At 40.0% G+C, this 27,868-nt stretch overlaps 1 protein-coding gene across 9 annotated transcripts in view; it reads right to left on the bottom strand.

The window, feature by feature from the left end:
- Positions 1 to 27,868, bottom strand: part of MEGF10 (multiple EGF like domains 10) — a 366,325-nt gene that overhangs the window by 246,700 nt on the left and 91,757 nt on the right. For 8 of the 9 annotated variants that reach the window (XR_012069865.1, XM_072957545.1, XM_072957544.1 and 5 more), the window contains one exon: positions 23,854 to 23,975. The exons of the other annotated variant lie outside the window; for it this stretch is intronic. The gene's annotated coding sequence lies outside the window, so the exon portion shown is untranslated. The remainder of the gene's footprint in view (positions 1 to 23,853; positions 23,976 to 27,868) is intronic. 9 annotated transcript variants of the gene reach the window in all.

Raw genomic sequence — 27,868 nt, forward strand, 5'->3', positions numbered from 1 at the left:
TTCATGGAACCCCAGAATCAGCTCTAGACTTCCTACTTCCAAATATAAGAAAATTCTAATTCTTGTCACTGTTTTCTGTTTCTTGAGGTCTAGTGCAATTTCAACTCACCCCAAAGTCCTATTTCAAAAAATCTCAGGTAAAATCTCTCATTAGATAGCCTGTAAAGTTAATATATGTCCAGGAAAAAAAAAAGTTGGTTTCCACCTAGAAGCCCCAGGAAGTCTCTTGCCCCTGTTACCTGATTAAATAAAATAAGGGGGAAATGGAGGTGGGCACCCAGGAGAAAAGCCGGTCACCTTAGATGGATTCTCTTTAAGACTGGGTCCATCTAATCTCCACTTTCTAGCATCCTCCCCCATGTTTTTCTTTTTGGCTTGCTTTTCCCCCTCCATCCTTAACACAGTGGAAGAACAAAAGTGAACATAAATATGAATTACTATGACCTAGTAACCTTCAGTGGCTTCTCACTTTCCATCCAATCAAGTATACATAGGAAAATGTACTGAACTATTAATCTGCACGTCGTATTACCAGTGTTTCTCCCCCTATCATAAGCAAGTGGTAAGGTTAATACCACCTTACTTCTGGGAGCTTTGTGGTAAAAGCCTGAAGGCAAACACTACTCCCCTGGCCTGTTGTGTGGCCCCAAGAGCTTGAGTTCCCCAAGTGCATTATGCTGGAGGAGTGAGGCAGAGGCAGATGTAGAAGGAGAGAACAGAGACAGCGCTATACTAGAAAGGCATGGTGTTTCCAGAAACAGCAGGGACCCAGGTCCTACTCCCGGCAGTGCCTGGGGAGAGGACAGGGCCTCCGAGGGCAAGACCGACAACAGAGCTCCCATGTTAAGAAAGACTCTGGTAGCCCCAAAAGAGCACAGAGAACCACTGCCTCCTGAGGTTCTGACAGCTTTGACAAGAGGACTACCATGATGAGCCAAGAATTAGGGGCACTTCCTCTATTTTTTAAGGAATCACAAAAGTCTCTGAGATACTGAGGGATGGAAAGAGAGTCACCAAATGACAGAGTGAATTTACTTCCAGCAAGTTGCAATAAGGACCCAGGAGAACGTCTTGCACACTAGTTAGTGATTCCACAGTTATCCCTATGCCTGTACCAGTTCCTCCTACTGGAGTCCAAGCCTCGACAGCACAGTCTCTTCAACCTGGTGCCCCAGACGCTGGCTTTTCTCCTCCTGCATGAATCCTACACTCACCAGGCTTTCTTGTCTCTAGTTTTGCTCAAGGCTCAGACTCTTTCCCTTCACAAAAATCTACCTGATCCTGAAATTATGTCATAATTTTCTCCTTTTCATCTCCAAATTACTGGTTTGTGCTTCTCTTGGGATGTTTATCCTGTACGACCTTGTGCTATACTCTCCTATCTGCTCCCCAACTACATACACCTTTTAAAAATGTTACTGAACATCTATGATGCACTCAGAGGACAGTGACTGCTTCTTTCCCAAGTACCAACCATAGTACCATCCATTATTCATCTACCAGCAGACGCTCTGTGAGGGCCTGCCATGTCCCAGCCCCTGGAACACCACAATGAACAGGACACGGAGCCTGTCCTCGAGGCTCTGCCAGTCTGGGTACCATGGTCAAGGCTCACAGGTATGAATATAAAAAATTCTCAGTGAGTGGTTATTGATATTATTTCTTAACATTTTAAAGCTTCCTTCAGCTACTTATAGGAAATTAAGCAAAATGGGGAAGATAATTATGTTGGGGAGATAATTCCTGATACTTCAGAATATGCCTCTAAGACTTGGTGGTGGGCAGGAGGCGGGGAGTGGGGGGTAACCACTACACTTACTAGAAATCTAAAATAGCAAGAAAACCTTATAAATGTGTTGTAATCACTTTCATTTTGAAAGTACATCAGTAAAAGAATTTTTATTTTCAAGACAATTGTGCAAATAAATATTTCATTCCTCTTCATTTGAAATCCATGAAAAATGATGAGATGAAGGAATTGTTGTCCCAAAGCTACTTTCTCTTCTCAGGGCTTATTTCATAGTCTTTCATTCTTTTCTGCTGTCACTGCTGCTTTGGAATTTGCTGTTATGTGTAACAAGACTCCATCACAAATGTTTGTGGGCGCATCAAGAAATGTTCACTGGAGATCTTGGCACAGGCTGCAGTGGAGACTCAACCCCTGGCCTCCCTTCCCACACTCCCATCCCATGCTCAGGCTCTCTTTCTCCTTCCCAGTTCTCCAATCTCCTGACTCCAGTAGCTCTTGGGGGCAAACTTTCTGATTTCAATCCCCCAAGTAAGTCACTCATCTTTTATCTTACTGGGCTAATGAAGGAAACAACACTGGCCTGGAATCCAGAAGCCCAAGCTGATTTGGTCATTTTTTTCATTCAACAAACATGTTTAAGCATTTTCTGTGTCCAGTATGGGGCTAAGCCTTGGAAGACAGTGATGAACAAGATAGTAAAGTCTCTGCCTTTAAAAAAATTACATTCTAATGAAGAAAAACAATAAACAAGTACACAGTAATCAAGAAGACTACAGATAATGACAAACATTAAAAGAGAAAGACATGGGGCGCTGTGATAAATAGTATCTGTAGAGGTACTAGGAATATGCCTGCCAGAGAAGGCTTTTCTTATATTTAAGCAGAGACTTGATCTATGAGAAGGTACTACAGATTCCAAGGAAGAGCACTTCAGGCATCTCATTCTTAGATGGGAAAGAGGTCAATGTGTCTAAGGTACAGAAGACCAGTGTGGCAAGAGACAGCCAGCAAGATGGACAGGGATCCTATGTGAGGTCCGCAGAAAAAGATTAGCTCACGGAGGGACTAGTAGCCACATGATTTTAATCTAAGAGTATGGGAAGTATTTGATGTGCTTTAAGCAGAGGATTCTATTTTTTAGATCACTGTGCCTAACGGGTGGAGAGCAGAATTAGAAATACTAATTAGGAGACTACTGCCAAAATTCAGGAGAGAGAAGGGGAAGGATTCAATATTTTAGAGTTGGGACTTCTAGGACTTAAAGACGGATCCCATGTATGAGGCAAGGGAGAGTCATCAAGATGGTGCTTTTTTTTTTTTTTGGCTAGAAGACTTTAGTAGGTGATGCCCTTTACTGAGATGGAAAAGCATTCCAAGCCTAACTTCCCTGACCCTGAGCAATTTGGTCTCTTCAACTTTGAAATGAAGATATTGAGAGACAGAGGATATGGCCTCAGACACTTCTTCAGCACTAAAATATCAGCATTATTGGATAATTAGGACATGATATGTTTTTCTTGCTTCCTATTAGGAGAATAACACAAGCTTTGGCAAAACAAAGGCTAGGCACTCCATAAAGCTCCCACAAAACTCCACAAAACCATGTGACTTTGTCAGAGAGATGCTGTGTGCCTCATTCTCCTCATCTGCAAAATGGGATCATAAACCTGCCTTGCTCACTGGACTGCTCGGAGGGATAACTAGTGATAAGGTTATGAAGACCCCCCCAGATTATAATTATATATCCTCTTTTCATAACAAACTCAACACTTGCTCCTTCTCTCCTTTTACCCATTTCACTTTGTAAATATCTTGACTCAGCGACTTCTCTGTTTTCTGAGGATGAACTAATTCCAAGATCTGGCGTTCCCGGAGCAGAACTTCACCCGTGTCCCTTCCTATGATAGTCACTCAGCCGTGACCTCTCTGCCTTCTCCCCTGGAGGTGAGCACTGCACAAGGATAGCACCACAGACATCTCCAAGCCTGTGGACTCCAAGGTATCAACACTAGGGTTTCCACATTCCAGCTTCAGTTTGGCTTACTCACCTCTCCCTGCTTTCTAGCTCCAAACCACTGCCTCATGAATGGGGCTTCAAGAACTGGGTCTCAAAAGATCTGAGGGAATGCTTAGGCTGCTGGTGAGAGAGATCTCAATGCTGAAACTCCATCCACACAGCTTTTTATTGCTGAAGACCTTATTACCTGAACCTTGGGTAAACAGATGGGCACACTATAAGATGGGACATGACAGTCTAACATGTTGCCCAAACTATGTTTTAGTTACCAAAAACTAAAATTTTAACCATAAAAATCCACTGATGAAAAAAATCCCCTTCATTTTTAAAATTTATTCCTCTGTTTTTCATTTATCCTCATCATCCATTTTTTTCATCTCAAAAAGAAACCTATAAAGTAGAATTCGCCAAGTGTCCAGCAAAAAAAACGTTTTTCCAAGGTTTCTTGCCGACTAGACAGAAACCCAGGTCATGTCTGTAGTTTCTGCTATGGCAGCTAGAGGGCAGTGCAACTCTCTCTCTCTCTCTCTCTCTCTCTCTCTCTCTCTCTCTCTCTCTCTCCCCCCCTCCCCCCTCCACATTTCCTCCCATCCCCCTTCCAGCTCAGGGCAGAGGGGAAGAGACACAATGGAGGGAAATATGCACAAGCACCACTGGAACAGAGGAGGAAGTGACTTGAAAATAAACAAGCAACACGAAGTTCACAGATCGCCTATCTTGGTCTTGCTTCCTCCTGGCTCACACAGCCTTAGCCGCTTTCAAAACCATCTAAACACATCCTTCACCATTTCTCAGCCTGTTTCTCCATCTTATCCCTACACCCAATTCTTTACATTCTTCCAATGTGAGCTCATCTCAGCCTCACCCTAGTGCAGATGTACTCAGCACCGCCCTGAATATGCCGACAGGCTTTCAACTTTTTCTTCCTTTCCAGCTGAGTGCTGGCCCCTGAGGGCCTGTGACCCTGACTGGTACAGGTGACTGTACTCTTAGGAGGTCTTGGTGTGTGACAACAGGCAGACCACGTGGCAGAGCCTAGAGATCTGCTGCTGGAGGGCCGCCCAGCCCCACAGGCAGGGAGGGCGTAACAGGTGAGTGAGCAAGTGACTGCTGACAGACAGAGAGGCCGCTGAGTGCATGAGTGCTCCAGGTGCCACACTGGTCCCAGAAGAAACAGGAGCAGCTGGTTTCTGTGGGCAGGGCTAGGCGCAGAACTAGAGCAGGGGTAAGGGAAGCTGCAGTAACATCATCTAATACTCACAGAGAGTTTTCTGCCTTCAAAAACTCAGGCACAAAGACCCTAGTGTATCTGTTGCTTCAATTACAATCCCCTCTTTAGAAGCAAAGAAACAGCACACACGCAGGTTAAGCTGCCTGTTCCAATCAGACAGACATTTCTAACAGAGGTTGGCTAGAATCCGCTGCTGGGGTGACAGCTTTACCTAAAACATAACTGGCCTGTATAAAAACATGTACCAGGAACAAACTTGTCATGTGGGACAGTATCCCTGACAGGGGTTAGTAAGGTGAAGGTAAGATTTCTCATCATTTCAAAACCATTAGAGCCCTACCAAGGTCCTTTTGTATATCCAGGTACTCCCTGGGAGGGTCAAGGGAAGAGATCACAGCTGAGACCTTGAAGAAAGAAAAGGTGATTAAATAAGAGCGCTTACCCTCTCCCATACAAGACCCTTTGGGCACCAAGCTCTTGTGAGAGGTTTGAAAGCTTGGGACAGCCTCATTCTCTTCCCTTCCCTCCTCCTAGACGAGTGTTCTTATTACCAGGATATTCTCACTGTAACAGCTTGCAGTGAGGACACTGCAGCCCACCCACTAGAGGTTTTTGCCTGCAGGAAGCTTTTTTATTGGTAACTCAAAGACAAAATGCTCTAATAGCCTTCCCCACTTCCCTCCTATAATTTTAAGGAAGAGGAAGAAAAGATAAAAAATGAAAGATAGCCTAGTGGTCACCTCTAGTCTGGAATGAGTAATCAGTGTTTTAGTTTTGCTTTTAAATTGATTCTTCTTCTCTAAAGTATTTCTTCCAAAAAAATACTAGAAGAGAAGGTATATTCTCTATTTTTATATTTACTCTAGTATTTTGATTCAACTTTGTGACTCCCTTTTGAATTTCTCTGTGACCTAGATCAAGCTGCCTTGTTTCAGGTTCCACCATAGTAAAAATTAAAGTGTAGCTTCCATCAAATCACACGTATCATGTGGGTTGATGAAGTAACTACAGTAAGACCCTAGTGACAGAGTGGCCAAAACTAAACTGTACTTGTGTAAGATGTTAATACCTAGGTGTCTTGGCGACGCTTCCTGAAACTACCTGTGAAAGTTTGTTCATTTTTCTTTTAGTTAGCAATTACTTTTCTTTTACTTAAAAATAAATAAATAATAACCTGAATAGACAGCCAGAGTACCTGCTAAAGGTGATATGAGTCACAGCCAGAGTACCTGCTAAAGGTGATATGAGTCACAAAGCTTGTTCCCAGGTAGAGATCACATTTCTTCTTTTCCCTGAAGAAATGGTTCATCCGAGAATACATCCAAGTAACTGACTACTTGCTGACCTCTTGGATACATCATTGATTCTTGTGAATTGTCCCTTGAAGACACGCTTCAAGATGGCACACCCAGCACGTATGTTTACTTCTACTCCTTCACAGAAATCACAGGGCATTTATGGTAAAGAAATACAGCAGCCACAGCCCTGACACCAGTTTGACCGGAAGGAAGGGTATCAGTGAGAAATATATTTTGAGACATTTCTTGGCAATAAGAAAGAAGATGGGACCATTATTATTGGATAAACCAGAGTGAGGGAAGCTAAACCCAGAAAACACCTGGAAGAAGACTGCAGCAGAGGTGGAAGCCATTCCTTACGGCAGAGTCCTAGGAGATCATATATATACAGATGATGAGAAATAGGAGCAGAAATAGGATGCAAAGCAGTCATCAGTGTAATTAAAGTACTGTTAGGAAATATCTTGTCCAGGTAGCCTCCCCCATCCCACTCCCATCCTCCTGTATGAAAGCAATTAGAGCAGAAGAACGGCTGCCTTCCTACTCCACACAGACACACCCTAAAGGAAAACCTTCCTGCCAGTGTCACCAACTGGCAGATGGTCAGGAGAGATGCTTCTAAGAGAACAAAACCCATGTAGCAGCAAGGAAACACATAATGGTCATCTGTAGGATCACTAACACTCAAATCCATAGCCAAGATAAGAGATTTGAGAAGGGTCTCAAGGGGACTTTTGAGGTCGATGAAACTTCTCTATCCTGATTATGGTGGTAGTAACCTAAGGGTATTCACTTACAGAAACATCAAACTGGACACCTCTAAAGGGTGAATTTTACTGTATATAAATTATAGTCCAATAAACCTGAACTTAAACAGAGAAACACCAACCAGAAAAGGAAAGAAGCTTAAGTTGTTGACATCTGACTTAGTCTGCAGCATTCCTGGAGAGGTTGTCCCCTTCCGTGACAGCACAAAGAAATGGCAAACAGAAAGGCTGGCAGTAAGATGGCCCCATCGACATGGAAGCAGAAGGGAGATAAAGTCCTACATACACTGAGGACACATAAGCACCAGACAAGGGCCCCTATTTTATTTAATTCACAACACTGTGGATACGACTGCCCAGGGAGATGTCCCTCATCCCCCTAGATAGGACTGTTTGGGGATGTCTTACATCAGCCAGGGACACCTAGATAGGTGTTCAATAAATGAGAACTAAAGGTCACGGAAACAAAAATAAAAGAGGCTTCTTATTTAAAAAAAAAAAAAGAACCAGTAAATAAGAAATGGTTACTGGAAATTAAAAATACAGTTGCTAAAACTTTTTACAAGTAATAGAAGGGCTGAAAATAAAATCAAGAAAATCTACTAAAACGATCAAAAAAGAAAGAAATCAAAAATATGAAAAATTAAAATACAAAAAGTTAAAAATAGAAGATCGATATTAGAACTCCTACACCCAGCTAACCAAGGGGTCCAAAGGCCAAAACTGAAAAAGTGCACAGGAGAAAATAATTAAAGCAACAGCAGTTGATGAATGGATACACAAAATGTGGTTTATACATACAATGAAACATTATCCAGCCATAAGAAGGACTGAAGTATTGACATAAGCTACAACATGGATCTTAAAGACATTACGCTAAATGAAAGAAATGAAGTACAAAAAGCCATATGACTCCATGTTTTATGATATGCCTATGATAAACAAAGCCATAGAGACAGAAAGTAGATTAGTGGTTGTCAGGGGCTAGGGGAAGAGAGGACTGAGGAGTGACTGATAATGACTGTGGAGTTTCTTTGGGGAATAATGTACATGTTCTGAAACTAGACAGTGGTTATGATTGCACAACTTTGTAACCATACAAAAAATGGTATGCTTTCAAAGGGTGAGTTTTATGGCATGTGAATTAGATGTTAATTTGAAAAAAAGAAATAGAAAAAATTCTCAGAACTCAAAATACAACAGCAAAAGAAAAACATAAGATTTAAGACTGAGTATTAAGCAGAGTTAATATATTCTTATTTCCAAATCCATCCCTATGGAATTGAACACCAAAGAAAAAGAAAAGAGGATCTAAAAAAGCACCAAGAAAAAGTTATTTATAGAAAAGTTGAAATAAAATTGCATCAAACGTTTTATCTATAATACCTCTAGAAGACAATGGAACCACAGCTTTTCATAGTTCTGCAGCAATATGCTATTGACCAAATTAGAAGAGCAAGTCAGGCACTGACGAGAATATCTGCTAAGAAAGTACCCTCCATTCAACAAAGAGTATATGATTAAGAAGCTGACCTCTCAGGAACGTAATGGAAATGTTTGTGTTTCTAGTCTCCACAAGAAAAAACTAAGGCAATTAATAACTTACAATTTTAAAAAAAAATTGTTCAAGAAACCAGTGTTCAAATATGAACAAGTAAAGCGTGGTATAATTTTGAAGAATCTGCTTGTGCAGAAATAGAACCAATGTTTGGAACATGCTGCCTCGAAGTGTTTAGTGACAGAGGATTACATTCTCTCTTCTAGGGGTTAAACAACTTCACTTGATTCTGCACTTACTATTTCTATAGTAAAAATATGAAAAGTGATGTTTATTGATAAAAAGCTACAAATATAACTGATAAAGGAAATGTACTAGATATGGGGAAGGAGTAGAAGTTGAAGAAAAATTCCTCATCTTTCAGAGTGAGGAGGCAATAGATACTGTTTAAATAATATGTCTGGAATAGAAGAACAGGCAAATTACTTTAAATTACAGTCATAACCATCAAAGACCAAAAAAAAAGAAGCAATTAAAAGTGATTTCCTCTGCGGAGGATACTGGGACCTGGGATAATAAATTTTCATTTGTTGTTTAATACCTTTATATATTGTTTGATATTTTGTTTTACTACATGCAAGTATGACTCTTATTAATTAAAAAAAAATAGAGAAAGAACAATTCCCAGATCTGCAAACTTAACTGACTGTCATTGTTCAGAATACTTCCAGCAGCAATATACAGAAAACTTGACCAAGAGTGGCTTAAATCATGACATTTATTATTTCTATTAAAGAAATCAAGGGGTCAGCAGAGTGGTTTGGTGGCTTGCTGAGGTTAGGGAAAACCCAGGCTCTTTCCATCTTTCTGTTTGGCCGTTAACAGCACAGGCTGTGGTCTCCCCTTGTGATCCCACCACGGCTGCTGAGCTCCAGGCATCAGTCTTCTCACCACCACATCCCAAATCAGGAAGGAAATCAGCAGAGACACAAAGGACTACCTCCTACAGGCTGATCTCCTTTTACTTCTCTTCCAGAAACTACCATCCCTTCTCCCTCCAACTCATTCAACCCCTACTTCCCTTACATTTCATTGGCCAGAATTGCATTGCCTTTTTGTCTCTAAACTATTCACAAGCCAAGGCGTAGTTCACCATAACTGGATTAGGCCAATCATATCTCATCATCCAGGGCTAAGCACATTGCTCCTTGAACAAAACCAGTCTTCCTTAACAAGGAAGAAGAGAGGATTGCCTGTTGGATAGGCAGTAACAGGGTCTACCACACTGAGCAGCCAACAAACTAACCAGTTACTGTCCCTCACAAGGAGAGGACTGCCAATCAATCTGTCAGAATCGCAAAGTTCGGATTCTCTCATACAAAAGTCTGTACAATCTTGAGCCTTAATCCTGTGTTGATTTAATGTGTATTAATCTTTCAAGATAAAACCCATTAGTCATGTACTGGCATCTGCAAATTAACACTGGCTTCTAGGGAGGAACTCTTGAGAGAAAAAAAAAATCACATCACTGCATTTTTCAAAGGCTCAACATCAAAAATTTATCAAGTGTAAAAACCCAGTCTGTTTGATACTGTTAAAATGATTAATTTTACAAATAGCTACTAGAAATAAGGCATATCTGACAACCTGAAGAATTAGAAGAGGAAGCAAATGTTTTCCTTTCTGAATTAAAAAAAATCAGTCCCATCATTTCCACTTTTCCTCCGTTATCATTTTAGTGTTTCTCGCACATTTCTTAAGTCAAAGACTTTCTTGTGGATTCCATATATCAAGACGGTTATTGGCTTGCTCTTCAGCAGCTCTATCACAGCTGATTTACTAATATATCCCACAGACTTTCTGTGAAATGTATACAGCAAAAGCCCGTAGTGCCTCGTAATTCCCACCTACTTTAAGTTAAAGACTTAATGCATAGATGGGATCTGACATATGAGTGTTGCTCACCAGTGCACTGTCAGAGCAGGTCTGAATCATTAGTACCAGCAGCTCTTCTTTCCAGATATTAATACCTTATATCACAAATGTCAAGCACAGCACAATGCAACCGGAAAACCTCCTAAAGGAAGAGCGCCTATCAATCACGGAGGTTTCACTCTATTTTCCTTCCATTTTACTATCAGAAAATAAACCCAGGGTGGTGAAATTTAAAGTCTTGACCTCCTCTTATTTACTGCATATTGCTGCACCTTCCCTGAAGCTGTCCCCTGGAGAGAGGGCTGAGAGGGGAGGAGACTGCTCAGCTGGGGAGGGATAATGACACGTTCAGAGGGCAGAGGAGTCAGTGGAAAAACAACACCTCACAGCCGCATTCTGGGTGGTTCTGTGCCCTCTACCCATGACTCTGTGCTGCGTGCTTTGGAGACATGGAGACTGGGCAGTTGTAGAATGCAGGCCCGTGGAAAGGGGGTGTTTCTATCGGGATTATCTCAGCTCCCGCCCTAGTCGGTGGAGAAAACAGTCTCTTTTCTGGTTAGAGAACAAGTGTGAGAATGAATATTGTAATAAATTTTAATGAACTTGCTGAGGGTACCAGGCCCTAAACCAACACCCTATTCAAACCAGGCCCTCTCTCTATAGTTAGCAAGGCCACCTCTGACCCCACCTCTAATTATAGGTATGCCTCTTCTAGCTGCAATCATAGGATCTTTAATTTTGAGATAAGAAAGTCCCTCCTCCCCCCACCAAAAATTAATTATTCTATCTTTAGAGTACTTTGGCTATATTGAGCTGAGGTCAGTTTCCTTGAAACTCCTGTCACTTCATCCAGTTTCCATCCCCTGGGGTCCCACTGGGCAGTTCTATCTCTTTTTTCTATTGGAAGTCTTTTGTGTATTTGAAAAGTGCTCTCAAACCTCCTGTAAATCAAGCTGACCAGCCTCAGGCTCTTTAACTATTCCTCCTATGACAAACTTTCACATTTCAGTATCTCATCTAAGGCACAGTCTGCCTCTCCCTCTTAGAGTTCTCCTGAAAATGAATAAAACACAAGAGCAGCAACAACAGTAATGAGAATACTTAATATTTCTTGTATGCCAGGCACTGTCATGCATTTTATATTCATCATTTTATTCCATTCTTAGAAAAGTACCATTCGGTACCTGGTTTTACAATCTTCAAATTATAATGAAAAAACTGAAATTCGTAGACATGAGTTACTAACCTCAGGCCCACACAGAGCAGAGCCAGAGCTCTCTGGCCCTGTGCCATCTTGTGCTCCAGAGCCAGGACTACCCCTTCCTTATTCTAGAGTACCTACTTTGATGAATAAGGCCAAAGACTGAACATACTATTTTTGTTGATTCTTGAGATTATTTCCAAATCTCTATCTTTAGTCCAAATCTCTCTCTTGGGTTCTAGATTTTTATCCAACCACCTGCTGGACATCACCACTTGGCCAACACCTGATCACCTCAAACTCAACATGTCCCAAACTGAATACATCACCTTTTCTCCCAAATATGTTCGTGTCCTGCTGTTCCCCCAAATCACAAAATGGTTTCGCTGTCAACTCATTGGTCCCAAGACAGAAGCCTGAGAGCCACTCTTAAATCTTCTCTTGCCGCCACATCCAAACCATTGCCAAATCCTTGATTCCCCTTCTGTGTATTTCTCAGCTCTGCCCACTTCTTTCCACCTACCCTGTTGCGTACTGATCACCATCTCTCACCTCAATGACAGCAACAGTCTCCTGACAGGTCACCAGACACCTAGCTGTGCTCCCTCCTGCCTCCTCCCTCCTCTACATTGAAGCCAGTGAGGACCTTCCAGTAGGAAAATCTGAGTAAGTCACTTCCTTGCTTAAGAATTTTTTTATTTGTCATCCCACAAAAAATAATATCCAAGCTCTTTAAGTGACTTGCAAAACCTTTCCAGACCTACCCCAATTCTCCCTCTCCAATTTCCTCTCATTATTTCCCCCGCCCTGGATGTCACAGTCTAAATGAGCCTCCTCCCATTTCTTCATTATTTTATGTCATTTTCCCTCCAGGCCTTTATACCTGCTGTTCCCTCTTCCTGGAGCATTCTTTCCTCTCCCTATTGCTTCGTAAGCCAACTCCTGCTCATCCTGCCCATTTCAACTTTAATGTCACTTTTTCATAGTAAACTTCCCTGAATGTTAAAGCTATGTATCCCCTAGCATACTGTCTTTCTTTACTTTCTTTCTTTATTTCTTTATTCAATTATTTCCATAAGGAAAGGAATTATGTCTATCTTGTTCATCACAAAATCCCCAGCACTAAACAAAGAAGGGGAGCAAAGAAGAACCTTGAAAAATATTTGAACGGATGAATGGAGGAGTAAGTGACAATTAAAAGCCTACTCTACAACAAGGATATATTGTACAACAAAGGGAATGTAGCCAATATTTTATAGTAACTATAAATGGAGTATAACCTTTAGAAATTGTGAATCACTATATTGTACACCTGAAGTTTATGTAACATTGTAAATCAACTCCATCTCAAGAAAAAATAATCCCACTCAAATATGGTGAACCGAAGCATGTCTCCTTCAACACATGTGGTGAGAGGTTGGTAGTTTGGACTCCAGAGAGGATATCCCATTTATTCCTCACTAACCTTCATGCTGTGAGGTTTAGTTCATCATTTCAGGTTGCTCAGATGTTTTGGGTTCCTGATTCTCTCTAACCTATCCTCTAGTATATTAGCTATCACTCCAATTTAATGTTACCTGAAAACTGGACTAGCATACCTTCTGCATTTTCCTTAGCAAGGACAGAGCCTAGTGATGCCCATTAGGGACCCCTCCATTAATCAGCACCCATTGGCTATATTATATACTAATTCAATCAAATACAAACATACTACAATTTTTTATCATCCTCAAGAATATCATGTGTAAGCTGATCAAGAGTCTTGATGAAGTCCAAGTAAAGGTTACTCTAATTCTCTAATTCCATGATTCTCAATTTTTTTTTGGATTATCATACAAACAGCTAATATTCAGATAATGTCCTCTGGGCATACTCAAGTTTTTGTGAAATTCCTAGAAGCACAACTAAAACTCCACCTCTTTCTTTTCGCTGCCATTAAAGAAATCACAGTGGTGAGCCAGTGGGTGACTGAGGTGTAACGACAGATCTAGCAGGAGTCCTGGCTCTTCTGGAGATGAAGCTCAGACCCATGCCTGGTAGCTAGCCAACAGAGTGGTCACTGCGACCTCCAGGGCATTGGTATAATCCATGTTCCAGCTGTCAGTTCTCACCTCTCCTCCAAAAAGAATGCAGCATTCCAGATCCCTTCCCTCTGGTCCTGACTCAGCACTCAGCTCACATGCTACTTTCTTTCTGACATAGTCCCCTGCTAGCCTCCAAAGATACTGGGATAAAAAAAACTATGTGGTTAAACTGACTCTATTAAAATCAGTAAAACTAAAATGTGGAAGTAACTTTTACCTGGAAAACTAGGTATCATATCAAAACAACTGTACTATGATACAATGCATCACCCCTACTACCCTAGGTGACAGCCTCTGAAGTCCTAGAATTGCATGAGGTGATGAACACCAGCATGGACTATGTCCATGAATGAAGCAGAGATCAGTGAGACAGATGTCATCCATAGCACAGTCAACTGGCTGCAGGGGGCATCACAGCAAGTCAGATGGAAAAAATATGTGTTTGTTCTGCAACAATACACTTGAATTGCTGGTACTAGGTAAGGTCCCTGGGGCAGAGTTCTCAAAGAAAACCGGAAGTTGAATTCCCTAAGAGAATGGGTACAGAGTTGGATATTGTAACATTCCATTTCTAATACATCAGGCTTTATGGACTGAGATCCTACCTATACACTCGTAGTCAGACCAGCAGCAAACAGCAGTTGAGAAGAACACAGAGAAAAACAGACCAAGCATAGGGATTCCAGGCAGTGATGGGAAGCAAATGTGATATTAGCACAAGGAAGGACCAATGCCTGGTCATCTGATGGTGGGGACTTTCGATCCAATAAACTCAGAAACAAGCAATTAAGGAGAACTTTAATTAACAAGCCTGTCAAACAGGGCACATGAGGGTTACCTATGTATGGCAGATACTACTAAATGCCTCCCCAAATCTATTCTCCACTACTACCTTGTTTAAAAATTCTGAAATTTTTAAGCAAAAATACATTGCTACCTAATTAAAAGATTTTTTTTTAGCTTTCCTTTCAGTCAACTTAGGACATAACTAATTTTTGCCAATGAGTTGAGTGAAGAACACTATGTGCTAAGTTCAGAAAATTTTGTTGTATGAGAGGGGATTTATTTTTCCTCTCACCTTCCTCCATCCACCTGCTTGGAATGGGGATAGAATGGCAACCCCCAGCTGCCATCTTGGACAGTGAGGTGGCCTTGAGGATGAAAGCAACAAACACTACATGGCAAAACAAGTCAGTTTCCTGACACTGTTGCTGCCACACTAGACCTGGATTGCCTTATCTCCAGGTTTATTTCATGTGAGAGAGAGAAAAAACTATCCTGCTTAAGATACTATTTTTCATGAGATTGTTACTCATGCAGCCAAACCTCTAAACCATCACTGCTCCCTCTTCTAAGTGTTCACCAACTTCCTGAGCTCAGCCCCACTGCCTAGCTGCCCAGACTTATCACAGGGGGATCCAGACCAATTAGCTCAAGTCTCACTCTGACAAGGGGCCCCAAATGTAAACTGTTCACCTTTTCTCCAAAATCTTAGTTCCCCTAACACATTTAGCTCTGTCATTATGGATTATCTACAGCTTTCTAGTAAACCTTTGTAGTTCCAATTTCTTTCCTCTTGGGATAATAAGGATCATGATTTTATTATCCATAATGTAAAGGTAGTTCCACTGATTTGTTCTAATCTCAGTCAGCATTTTCAAAACCGAATAATGCAACCCTTTTAGTCATGTCAACTATCAAGCCATCATACCTACCAATGATAGGGTTATTACTGAACTTCAACCAGCTGGCACTCACAAAATAAGCAAAGCTTTACTTTAGGGAATAATGGCTCTGATTTCTTTCTGCATTTCCCAGAACTCTATAGAGTCTTTGTCTGGGCTCCTGGACTCAGCTAGATTACTATCACATGAGAGATGAGACTGGGGATCAGTTTCTACAGAAATTGTTGGAAAATCACTTGGTACCACTTTCAACAAAGTAAGATCAATTGCTTATGTCTTTCTTCAATGTCACCCCAACACGCCTCCAGGCATCTGCCCTATTTCTCCATCAAAAGTTAAATTCTGCATCTTCAAATCAAGAAGGCCTCTTTATCCAAAGAGAGTAAAGCAAGCTCATGGGCCACATGTGAGCTGCTCCACTTGTCAGGTGCAGAACTGAAGTCTTGCCTCGTGTGTACATCTATTCTTTCTGACTCATCTCAGGCTATTGCTTTTCTATAAACTTGAGCAACGTTATCACTTCCTCAGGGGATGTCTGAACTCAGATAAATTTCTGATTTCAAAAAGAGAGAGTAATATTACAATTAATGGAAGTATCTTTAAGGGGTTTCTATATAAAGAGTGTATCTTGACTCTCCATATTTGAGCTTTGTCCCTTTCTTGTATATATTTTCATTGGGAAGTTATGAGAAGTGTGTTCAAGCAAGGAAACACTGTGTTTGGAATTTAGATATGTCATTAGAATATTTTTCCCAGGTTCTCTAGTTCTTACTCAACTGCAAAGAGCTTTTTCTTCAGCTCTGAGCAGTTCTCATCTGATGTACGTTATGATTAGAAGCTCAAGCTCCTATGGGACTGTTGTGACTGTTTGGGAAGCAGTCAATACTGGTCAACTAGAAAAACTGATTTTAAAACATCAAGTAAGCATTGGTTGGCCACATATTCAGTTCATTCAGTCTGACAAGCAATGACTATTCCTGGTCACTGAGTGTTGTCATTTACTATCAAGCCATTGAGTCCTTGCCATTTGCTGGAAGCCTCATCCTATAATCCATAGAGGCTTTCGATGGATTGATTTCTTCGAGTTAGTTTTCCGTTAGCACTTTTCACATATAAAGCCATCTATGTCATCCAATTGTTACATTTGACATAGACTAAATAAAATATACTGGACATGGGTTCATGAGTATGAAGAAGCTACATAACCCAAGTCTCAAATAATTTGATGCACAAGTGACCTTTGGAACTGATTATCTTCCAGAATTGCGGAACAATACTTGGTCCAAAGAGCTATGCTCGGTGCCATGGGCGTCCCCTCTTCTACTTTGGACATTAAAACTTAGGTAGGAGAACACCTTAATATCACTGTTTGATGAGTCAACAGAACATAGTGTGAGCTCCGTAGCATGCTGCTGCCCCACAGGAAGAACATTTCCAACCTTTATCAATAAGGCATTTTTCACAATATATATTCACAATATATTGCCAATTTGTGATTAGGGTCCCCTTGTAAGGGACATTTTGGAAGCATACATCTGATGTCACATAAATCTTAAAATTTTTACTCTAGACAACATCTGGAGAATATCTGTTATTACATGTACTACAATGTCTAATGAAGTCTTTTCAATTGTGGTCAATTCATAGAAATATTCATGTTGCATTTTCATTTTCATTTTGAACATTAGAAAAGTCCTCTTGCTTGGTTCCTTCTCAAAAAACAAAAAAGTTAAAAAAAAAAACCTCAACAGGAAGCAAGCAAGCAAGCAAGCTAATTTAAAAATGGGACAAAGACTTTAACAGATACCTCACCAAAGAAGATATACTGATGGCAAATAAGCATATGAAAAGATGCGCCACTTTTTATACCATTTAAATTAAATGAAAATTAGACAACAGAGTAAACAAATTAAAATAATGAGACACCGCTACACACCTATTAGAATGACCAAAAACCAAACACTGACAACACCAAATTCTTTTTTTTAAACATTTTTAATTGATTTATAATCATTTTACAATGTTGTGTCAAATTCCAGTGTTCAGCACAATTTTTCAGTCATTCATGGACATATACACACTCATTGTCACATTTTTTTCTCTGTGAGTTATCATAACATTTTGTGTATATTTCCCTGTGCTATACAGTGTAATCTTGTTTATCTATTCTACAATTTTGAAATCCCAGTCTATCCTTTCCCACCCTCCACCCCCCTGGTAACCACAAGTCTGTATTCTCTGTCTGTGAGTCTATTTCTGTCCTGTATTTACGCTTTGTTTTTGTTTGTTTGTTTTTGTTTTTGTTTTTTAGATTCCACATATGAGCGATCTCATATGGTATTTTTCTTTCTCTTTCTGGCTTACTTCACTTAGAATGACATTCTCTAGAAGCATCCACATTGCTGCAAATGGCATTATGTTGTCGGTTTTTATGGCTGAGTAGTATTCCATTGTATAAATATACAACCTCTTCTTTATCCAGTCACCTGTTGATGGACATTTAGGCTGTTTCCATGTTTTGGCTATTGTAAATAGTGCTGCTATGAACATTGGGGTGCAGGTGTCATCATGAAGTAGATTTCCTTTTGGATACAAGCCCAGGAGTGGGATTCCTGGGTCATATGGTAAGTCTATTCCTAGTCTTTTGAGGAATCTCCACACTGTTTTCCATAGTGGCTGCACCAAACTGCATTCCCACCAGCAGTGTAGGAGGGTTCCCCTTTCTCCACAGCCTCTCCAGCATTTGTCATTTGTGGATTTTTGAATGACGGCCATTCTGACTGGTGTGAGGTGATACCTCATTGTAGTTTTGACTTGCATTTCTCTGATAATTAGTGATATTGAACATTTTTTCATGTGCTTTTTGATCATTTGTATGTCTTCCTTGGAGAATTGCTTGTTTAGGTCTTCTGCCCATTTTTGGATTGGGTTGTTTATTTTTTTCTTATTGAGTCGTATGAGCTGCTTATATATTCTGGAGATCAAGCCTTTGTCAGTTTCACTTGCAAAAATGTTCTCCCATTCCATAGATTTTCTTCTTGTTTTACTTCTGGTTTCCTTTGCTGTGCAGAAGCTTGTAAGTTTCATTAGGTCCCATTTGTTTATTCTTGCTTTTATTTCTTCTAGGAGAAAATTTTTGAAATGTATGTCAGATAATGTTTTGCCTATGTTTTCCTCTAGGAGGTTTATTGCATTTTGACTTATGTTTAAGTCTTTAATCCATTTTGAGTTGATTTTTGTATATGGTGTAAGGGAGTGTTCTAGCTTCATTGTTTTACATGCTGCTGTCCAGTTTTCCCAACACCATTTGCTGAAGAGACTGTCTTTATTACATTGTATATTCTTGCCTCCTTTGTCGAAGATGAGTTGACCAAAAGTTTGTGGGTTCATTTCTGGGCTCTCTATTCTGTTCCATTGGTCTATATGTCTGTTTTGGTACCAATACCATGCTGTCTTGATGACTGTAGCTCTATAGTATTGTCTGAAGTCTGGGAGAGTTATTCCTCCAGCCTCTTTCTTTCCCTTCAGTAATGCTTTGGCAATTCTAGGTCTTTGATGGTTCCATATAAATTTTATTATGATTTGTTCTAGTTCTGTGAAATATGTCCTGGGTAATTGGATAGGGATTGCATTAAATCTGTAGATTGCCTTGGGCAGTGTGACCATTTTAACAATATTGATTCTTCCAATCCAAGAGTATGGAATATCTTTCCATTTTTTAAAGTCTTCTTTAATTTCCTTCATCAATGGTTTATAGTTTTCTGTGTATAATTCTTTCACCTCCTTGGTTAGATTTATTCCCAGATATTTTATTACTTTGGGTGCTATTTTAAAGGGGATTGTTTCTTTACTTTCTTTTTCTGTTGATTTACCATTAGTGTAAAGAAATGCAACTGATTTTTGAACGTTAATTTTGTAACCTGCTACCTTGCTGAATTCTTCAATCAGCTCTAGTAGCTTTTGTGTGGGACAACACCAAATTCTGACGAGGCTGTAGAACAACAGGAATTCTCATTTATTCCTGATAGAACACAAAATAGCAGTTTCTTTGGAAGACGGTTTGGTGGTTTCTTACAAAATTTATATACCCTTACCATAACATCCAGCCATCATGCTCCTTGTTATTTACCCAAAGGAGATGAAAATTTACGTCCACACAAAAACCTGCACAAGAATGTTTATAGCAGCTTTATCCATGGTTGCCACAACTTGAAAGCAACCACCACATCCTTCAGAAGGTGAATGGGTAAGTAAACTGTGGTACATCCAGACAATGGAATATCTGTCAGCATTTAAAAAAAAAAAAAGAGCTATCAAAACATGAAAAGATATGGAGGAAACTTACACACATATAACTAAGCGAAAGAAGTCAATCTGAAAAGACTTTCCAGAGTTCCAGATTCCAACTACATGATATTCTGGAGAAGGCAAAACTCTTAAGACAGTAAAAGATTAGTGGTTGTAAAGGATTAGGGGAAGGACGGATGAACAGGCAGACAGCAGAGGATTTTTAGGGCAGTGAAACAACTCTGTATGATACTGTAATGCTGGATATATATCACTGTACATTTTCTAAATCCATAGAATGTACACCACCAAGAATAAGCCCTAATGTGAACGATGGACTCTGGGAATATATGATGTTCAGTGTAGGTTCACCAATCCTAACAAACATACCACTTGGCAGGGGATGTTGATAATGGGGAAGGCTATGCATGTACATGGGCAGGGAAACCTCTGTACTTTCCTCTCCCAATTTTGCTGTCAGCCTAAACTTCTCTTTAAAAAAATTGTCTTTAAAAAACAAACACCCCAAAACAGAAAAACCAAACACAACAACAGCTGTAAGATGGTTGGGATAGAATGGTCTGAAAGAGAAGAAAAAGGCGCACATCTAGACTGTCAGAAAATCTCGTTCCTCCAGTGTGCCTCTACATCCACTGGCAAGCATCCATGTGGTGAAATCCTGCTGGTTTTCAGTTTTTGCTCTTTTCACAAGCATAGTTCACACACTCCAGGCCCACAAGATGAGTGATTAGGGAGGTGTCAAGAGGAGAGAGGCTGCCAAGCTTTGCAAATGTGTTTGTTGTTAATGACGATGTCCGTTACTTTCCAGATGCTTTCAAACACATGAAGGACACTCCCTGAATGACGAGCTTTTAACCTTGCAGCTGGTCATTTATTTTTCTGAGGAGGACGTGCTACTGTCTCAACTTCCAGGTGGTTGTTCACTGAAGGCAATAATGGCCTCTTGTTTACTGATCTCCAAACTGTCCCACGTGTTGCCGACTGGTTACTGTCTGTGATGCTGCCTTTGAGTGCTAAACATTAGCGAATAATCACTTTCGATCGTTCTCTCTTTGTTGCATTAGAGAAAACCATAGAGTATTTAAAATTTTTGCATTTATCAAGGGAAACAATTGTGCATGTGTTTTTTTTAACACTTTTTGAGTTATAATCATCTTACAATGTTGTGTCAAATTCCAGTGTAGAGCACAATTTTTCAGTCATACATGAACATATATATATTCATTGTCACATTTTTCTCCTCTGTGAGCTACCATAAGATCTTGTATATATTTCCCTGTGCTATACAGTATAATCTTCTTTATCTATTCTACATTTTGAAATCCCAGTCTGTCCCTTCCCAACCCCTGCCCCCTTGGCAACCACAAGTTTGTATTCTATGTCTATGAGTCTGTTTCTGTTTTGTATTTTGTTTTGTTTTGGTTTCGTTTTTTTAGATTCCACATATGAGCGATCTCATCTGGTATTTTTATTTCTCTTTCTGGCTTACTTCACTTAGAATGACATTCTCCAGAAGCATCCGTGTTGCTGCAAATGGCGTTATGTTGTCAGTTTTTATGGCTGAGTAGTATTCCATTGTATAAATATACAACCTCTTCTTTATCCAGTCACCTGTTGATGGACATTTAGGCTGTTTCCATGCCTTGACTATTGTAAACAGTGCTGCTATGAACACTGAGGTGCAGGTGTCATTCTGAAGTAGGGTTCCTTCTGGATAGATGCCCAGGAGTGGGATTTCTGGGTCATATGGTAAGTCTATTCCTAGTCTTTTGAGGAATCTCCATACTGTTTTCCACAATGGCTGCACCAAACTGCATTCCCACCAGCAGCGTAGGAGGGTTCCCTTTTCTTCACACCCTCTCCAGCATTTGTCATTTGTGGACTTCTGAATGATGGCCATTCTGACTGGTGTGAGGTGATACCTCATGGTAGTTTTGACTTGCATTTCTCTGATAATTAGTGATATTCAACATTTTTTCATGTGCCTATTGATCATTTGTATTTCTTCCTTGGATAATTGTTTAGGTCTTCTGCCCATTTTTGGTTTGGGTTGTTTGTTTTTTTCTTATTGAGTCGTATGAGCTGCTTATACATTCTGGAGATCAAGCCTTTGTCGGTTTCACTTGCAAAAATTTTCTCTCATTCTGTAGGCTCTTTTTGTTTTACTTATGTGCATGTGTTTTAAGACAGCAAACTTGGAATTGGGGAGTTCCTGAATACAGAGCAAACCCATCCAACAAAACACGCTTTCCAAAGTAAAATCAGTAATGATGAAACCCCAGGTAAAAGCTACTCCTTAGAAACGTTTTATGTTAGTTAACAGAGCCCTAAGGACCACATACTCCTACTTAACAGTTTTGCATTTCATTTGTTGCATTCATAATTTACTTAATTTCTATCCCTCCATACCTTCTCCCATTGTGAACTTTAATAACATCAGGGATTTTAGCAAAATCCCCAGTGGTGTGTACTTTCAGAATTAGGCAAAATCTTTTTTATATGAGACTCTGAATAATTGTTTCATTCTCTCGTTGAGAGAAAGCCATGACTGCTAAGCCTACAGTGGTGCATAATATGGTAAATCGGCTTAATGATGTGTGAATAAAATAATATTAAGAAAAAAAGGGCTTGTTTTCCTGGATTCAAAACAGAAGAGACAAAAAAAAAAGCGACAACTCTAGGGGCTTCAGGGAGACTGAAAAATCTATACCACAGAGTTCTAGGGTTTTTTTTTTTTCTTCAAAGCCTTTAAGCAACTATCTTGGACAAAAGGCAAGCTCATAAATAACCCACTGGGAGTGAGATCTCAGCTTGGGTTTATATTTACCCATTATATTCAGAACTCAAAATTTTAAAAGCCACTGAAGAACTAACCTTGGTCTGATGGGGCTGGAGGGAGAATACTTTTTTCCCTAACAACATAAAAATCCCAGTGTTCACTGCAGTTGTCATAACAACTGTTTTTAAATAAAATATGTATTATTCATCAAATATTGGCACCCATAACGCGGCGCCACCTAAAAATTATTGTCTATTCTTATCTCCATAAACCTGGCTTGTATGGCTAAGAGAAGGTAGAATTCTACATCATGGTGGAGAATTCTCAGTTAAGGGGAGGAGGTTTCCAAGAATGCCCACTGTCCCAATTTGCTTCTCTAATTCTTCAGTCACATGAGTCATCTCCCACCTCGGCCAGAAAATAGATGGGGGCTGGAATGGAGATGCTATACCCACCAAGAAAATGGTTCAAGATGATGTACACTAATTGGGAAACCCCAGTCACTGTGACTAAGAGATTTGATTTTAGGGAAACCCGTATCTTGGAACCACTAAGCTTCAAAAATCCTCTCTCATATCGGCTATTTCATAAGACTTTAAGGTTTTAAAAATTTTAATTCTCACACTTGGAAAATATTCAAACAATAGAAAAGACTGTTCAGTGAATCATAAGCCTTTTCCTACCCACCCCAGATTTTCCCCAAAGCCAACCCTGATACTAGGTTTTATGCCTATGCAAACATATATTTTTACTTTTCTCTTATTTTCATTCAAATATTTAGAATAATAAACACATGATTCTGTACCTGGCTCTATTCAATTAACACATCTTAGAGAATATTTCATATCAGTATGTCAAGAGAGCTGCTTTATTCTTTTTCATGACCACACAGCTTCATTCCTGTTGGTTGCCACTGAGGTTGTTTCAGGTGTTTTGCCCCTGGAAATAGTGCTAAAACAAATTTTATTGTCTTTTTGCCTTTATTGCCCTAGCTTTCTAATAGGCCCCCTTGCCTTCCATAGTAATCTTCTCCGGCTTTCTAATCCCCCACATTCCTGCCTGAATAATCTATCTCTGTGGCAAGACCGATCTTGTCACCCCTCTGCTTTAACCCATCAACAGGTTTCCTATCAACCACACAAAACATCCAAATTCTTCCAAATATAAAAGCCTCCACAGTGTCCTGTCTGCTTTTTTAGTCTCACCTCTCACCATTCCCCACCAAACATGATCATGCTGAAACAAGACTTCTTAAAACGTTTCTGGTTTCCCAGGCTTCCATGCCCTTGGCATCACTTACCTTTGCTCCTTTTATGAGTTGTTGGATGTGCCAGGGGTAACGCTGGGCTCGACCTTTTGTTCTGAGCATGGAGCCTCCAGGGAAGCCATATTTAACTGCTTACTGCCATAGGTTTCCACCTGCTGGTTTCAGATGAGACTCACTTCAGACTTTAGCAATTAGCACACCTGCCGCTTTTTATATGCGGTGCGAATTGACCTCCTGCTAACTAACATTTGCCTCCTGACACCTTGGCTAAACCTCATCCTATTTTGTATGGCCTCTGCAACTCCTGAGGTACCAGAAGCAAAATGCCTGGCATATAAAGGGATATTCAGATAAAAGTTCTTCCCCAAGGGCACTCTGGTCTTACTCTACTGCCCTGCTCTGATCAAACACCTGGACTCATTCCCTGGTTCTTAGAAGTAAGCCTTCTGGCCCCCTTTCATCTGACAATATCTAGCATCTCCAGTCTTACCAGTCAGCAACCTTCTTTCTTCCAAATGCCCTCCCTGTCATTATTTTACCCAACTTAAATATCATATTTCCACAATTCTAAAGTAGGATGATGCTGTCCCACTGGTGAAATGAAATTTTTCATGCTACAAAGATACTGGCCCAGGAAAAATACATATTTGTTTATATCAAGGAAAGTTCTGACAAACATAAGAAACAGAAATATGCTAATAGTTAGGTGTCATCTTGTTCTGTTTTCAAAACCTAACATTATTGTGTGACCCAGACAATTTAATAGAGGATTGCACACTTTAAAAGGTGACTGTGGCTAACTGGTATAGTAGTCATGTAATGTGTTCAAGGGTACAGCTGACACTAATATGCCAAGCGCAGGCAGCAAGATCTTTCATCAATGCCATTTAAAATGAATACTCAGTCTGCTTCCTCCTATCCCTCTGCAAACACTCACTGGGAAAGAAGGGGTAAGATTCTCTTTAGAGTGGGGTCACTCTTAAGGGCAAATGGATGAACAGACTGTGTGTCATGATAAAAATAACGAGTGAGTTCTGTTTGAAAACATCCCCCATGGGACCAATTGTTAGATTTATTTCCTTGCACTAAGACACTGTATACAGAACAGCAATATTAAAGTACAAACATCTCTCTTGGCAGGGGCAGCAATACATTAATGCAAAGAGAAAAATTGCTATACATTTATATTTAGCAACTGCTACTCTGTTCAAGAATATTTTAAAGCAGATGTTTAAGTGGGAAAAAATTAGATGTAAACCCTTTAAGAAATAGATTGTTGTAGAAAAGAATATTAATTAGATACTCTTAGGTGAAAAAATAGATTATCAATGAGTGTTTTAACATCATCTCATTTTTATAAATGAAAAAATATGCAAACACCAGGCCCTCCATCCTCCCTTCGAAAATGAAAGAACAGCCTCCACAGTGTTCATAGTGCAAATATCTGAGTGGCAGAATATGAGATATTTTTAATCTTCTTTTTTAAAAAAATTTTATGAACATACATTTCTATAATAAAATGTCCTTAAGAGTTATAATTCTATGTGTATATTCATACATTTTTCTGTATGTGTCTTTTTGGGACTCAGGTTTTTCCACTTCTAAGTGTTTCTAGGTTTAATTAAAGCGCACTCTCAGTGGAGATGAGCATTTAATGTGAAGGAGAGTGAAGAAATGGGATCTGAAAGAGAGAAGGATACATTGTGCAGATACTTTCTCTCCTGATAGCTGAACTGTGTGGCCTAAGGGAATTTTTTTTTTTTCTCTGAGCCAAATGAGAGTCAAGGCAGGTACAGTGAGCAGAAAAGGCCCTGGGAATACTTAGGGTACAGGGGCACATGATGCCTTCTTCCTAAGGAGTTCCATGAAGGTAATAAAACTGGACTTTGACATCCGAGCAGAAACTTCCTAAGTCATGGAAGTGGCTGTCTAGCTTTCTGAACAACAGAGATACATTGAGAGAAAAACCAAAGTTCTCTCCAAGAAACAAAAGGGGAAAAAATAGAATTAGATTAAGTAATAATCATTTAAAGTTGACGCTTATATGATGGACTTAGACTACATTATACCTACATTAAATTGCATATAAACTTTATTTGTATTAAGAAAATCAATATTTACTTTTTAAAAATAGAACATAATGTTTGAAGATGGGAAAGCACATTTAGTTGACTACGGACCTTTCTTGACATGCAGGCTATCCAGCCCCTCTTCGCTCTCTCGACTCCCTCCATGAGTCTCTCTTCCGTAAAATCCAACAACAAAAAGAATATTCCATAGCTGTGCTCCCCCAGTAAGGCTAAGGCTATGCTGGTTTTATCTGAATTGGTTTCTGCTGAATGATCTACTAATCAAATCAAAGTGCAGGCTTTTAAAGTCTTTCATTTCTCAACTCTGAGTGGAGCAACACATGAATTAATAAAAGGAGAACTGATTTTTTTAATTGCACAGTGCTTTTTAGTTTATACAATTCTTTTATATTTTCTCATTTCACCTTCGAACCCACTCAATTTCAACAGCTATTTCAAGTGTCCATCTCTAGTTTTGCCCTGCTCAGACTCTATTCCTCCCACTGCTTCTGGTAGTAAACCTCAATTTTCCTTTGATGAGGCATACCCCTCCCACTTGTATGTAAGTCAGATGAGACTGACCTTATCCCATCTTCTAATCCAAGTGTGGACATGTGACCAGGATGTAAGCAAACAGTATATTCCACCTCCCTGGACACAGTGGTTGGTTCAGAGACAGACACATGAGTTAAATCAGTCCCACAGACTAAATTCTGGGATTTTCCTGAAGCTGATAAACCAAGAGGCTCTAAGCTGAAAGCTTGTGGGAATCGCTGTGATGGGAAAGGCTGCCCAGAATGGTGCCGACACCAAGGAAAGCAGAACTGACAGACGGAGAGGCCCCATGTTCTGCTGAAGCTGCTTAACACCTGAATCAGCCACACTGGAAGCCAGAGACACCCTTACACCTCATGGATTTACAATCCAGTAAGCCAGTAAGCACCTTCTTCTTCGTCCAGCTGGAGTTGAGTTTACGTCACTTAAAATCAGGAGTCCTAGCAGATATGGTCTCTACTCCTCAGTCTGTCCAGGCAGCCCTATTTCGAGACACCATTTACACCTTGAAGGCAGCTACCTGAACTGCTTCTTTGTGCTTAAAAGAAAATGAGTATTCTAAAAAGAGGTGGCTAGTATGTCATAATTAATGAAGTATGAGTTATTACAAACACAAGAGAGATCCACACATTGAAGTTGTAAGTATTAGCAGGCAAGTCCCTAAGCGGATCAAGTTCTGACTTGGAAACACCTATAGGCTTTAGAATAAAGACAGCTTCCAATGACCAATTCTGAGATCTTTGCCTAATATCTTAACCTTCTGAGCCCAAGTTCCCTTATAAGCAGTAAGAGTAGTAGTATTCTCCTCACAGAGTCTTTGTAAAGACTTATGGTATTGTAAATATAAAATACTTAGCACACTGCTGGGCACAAAATAAATTCTCCATAGAGAGTCATTTTTATTAATAACTTGGGATCCTTTTAATAATATGAAAGAAGTGGATACCTGCAGTGGCATACTCTGGTAGAATGCCCTGACCAACTAGAGAAAGCATAAAGCCACTAAAGAAATCTGCAGGTCACAGAAAGAAAGTAAACAAGCACTACTGACCAATGTGTCTAAATCCACTGTTTTTCCTGGGCCAGTACAGCCAAAGAATATTCTTTTGAATTTGGGGACTGGCCTGGGTAACCAACCATCCCAGTTTGACCTGGACTGCTGTGTTTCCTGGAACTCAAGACTTTCAGTGCTAAAACTAGGAAAGTCCTGGGCAACCTGGTATGAACTGGCCACCTTACCAGCCACCACACCACCACATTCCTGAGAAGGGAGAGCCCCACAGCCAGGAAGGGGAATTGCCTGGAAAAGCATCTGAACACTCCATCCTCACCAAAGAAGACCAGTGGATATCACCCTACCACACTCCAAGAGAATCAGTGCCCAGAGTTCCAAGAGGGAATTTTAGAGAGAATGAAATTAGCAA

This window comes from Vicugna pacos, chromosome 3, assembly GCF_048564905.1.
Source record: "Vicugna pacos chromosome 3, VicPac4, whole genome shotgun sequence".
Lineage (NCBI taxonomy): Eukaryota > Metazoa > Chordata > Mammalia > Artiodactyla > Camelidae > Vicugna > Vicugna pacos.